This window comes from Ovis canadensis, chromosome 9, assembly GCF_042477335.2.
Source record: "Ovis canadensis isolate MfBH-ARS-UI-01 breed Bighorn chromosome 9, ARS-UI_OviCan_v2, whole genome shotgun sequence".
NCBI classification, from domain to species: Eukaryota; Metazoa; Chordata; class Mammalia; order Artiodactyla; family Bovidae; genus Ovis; species Ovis canadensis.
The window spans coordinates 58,943,652-58,944,654 of record NC_091253.1 but is presented as its reverse complement, the minus strand read 5'-3'; positions in this window follow the sequence as shown (position 1 = coordinate 58,944,654).

Below are 1,003 nucleotides of genomic sequence, written 5' to 3'. Positions count from 1 at the left end.
ACCTGGACAGATATGATATGCTGTTAAAGTTGCCAACACTGTGACTGAAAGTCTGCCTATGTTTTCATTATTTCTCTATCTTACTTTCGTTACCATACTGGAAATGACAAGGACAAGTTCATGTTCACAGTTGCTCCAAGGCATCAACAAGGAAAACTTAAAAGCCAAACAGAGAAGACCAGCCAAAGTAGTAATTTTCACTAATCTCACCTGAATCTTCAGCAAACATGTATGCCTGGAAAACTCAACTGTGGGATTTGAAGACAAGTGAGACTGAAAATAGTTTCAACAGATGCATGGATTGATTCTATTTAGAAAAACACAGGAGAAAAAAAAAAAAAGAAACACTAGAATTGTCAAAGGGGCAGCCAATGGAGTTGTTCTCTGGAAGTGGTGTGTGTATCTGTGTATGCGGGAGGTTGGGGAACACTAACATGGAGAGGGCAAGGTGAAGGTTAAAAGGAGGAAGAACACAAAGAGAACTGCCAAGTGATTCACTGCTTTCTCCAAGAGTCTGAGTTGTGCCAGAAAAGAAAAAGGAGTGCATTAGACACAATTGTATTTGTGATAAACAATTCGTCTGAAGCTGACGGCATGAGGGAGGGGAGTAGGATGTTTACTTGGTGGAGGCTTGACCAATGTTTTAGGTGATGAGGTTACTTTTCATTCAGTGGGGGGAAAAGTGTTGATACACCGTGTCTTTCAAATTCTCAGAAACCCTATGCAGCCACACAGTAATCACGTATTTATGCCTTACATTAAGAACACCACCTCTGGTAGCAATTAAATGAATAGACACATGCATAGATACACCAAATTACTGAACTAAGTTCTGATTAATTTAAGAACCAAGAACTCTCTAGTCTAGATGTCTGCAGAGCTTATCCACGTATGACAAGAAAGCTTTGTACAACTTTATATTTACTGACACACACAACCCTCTAAAGAGTGAAATAAAGTAAAACTTCATTCTATACCTACATAATTTTTAACTGTTACACTC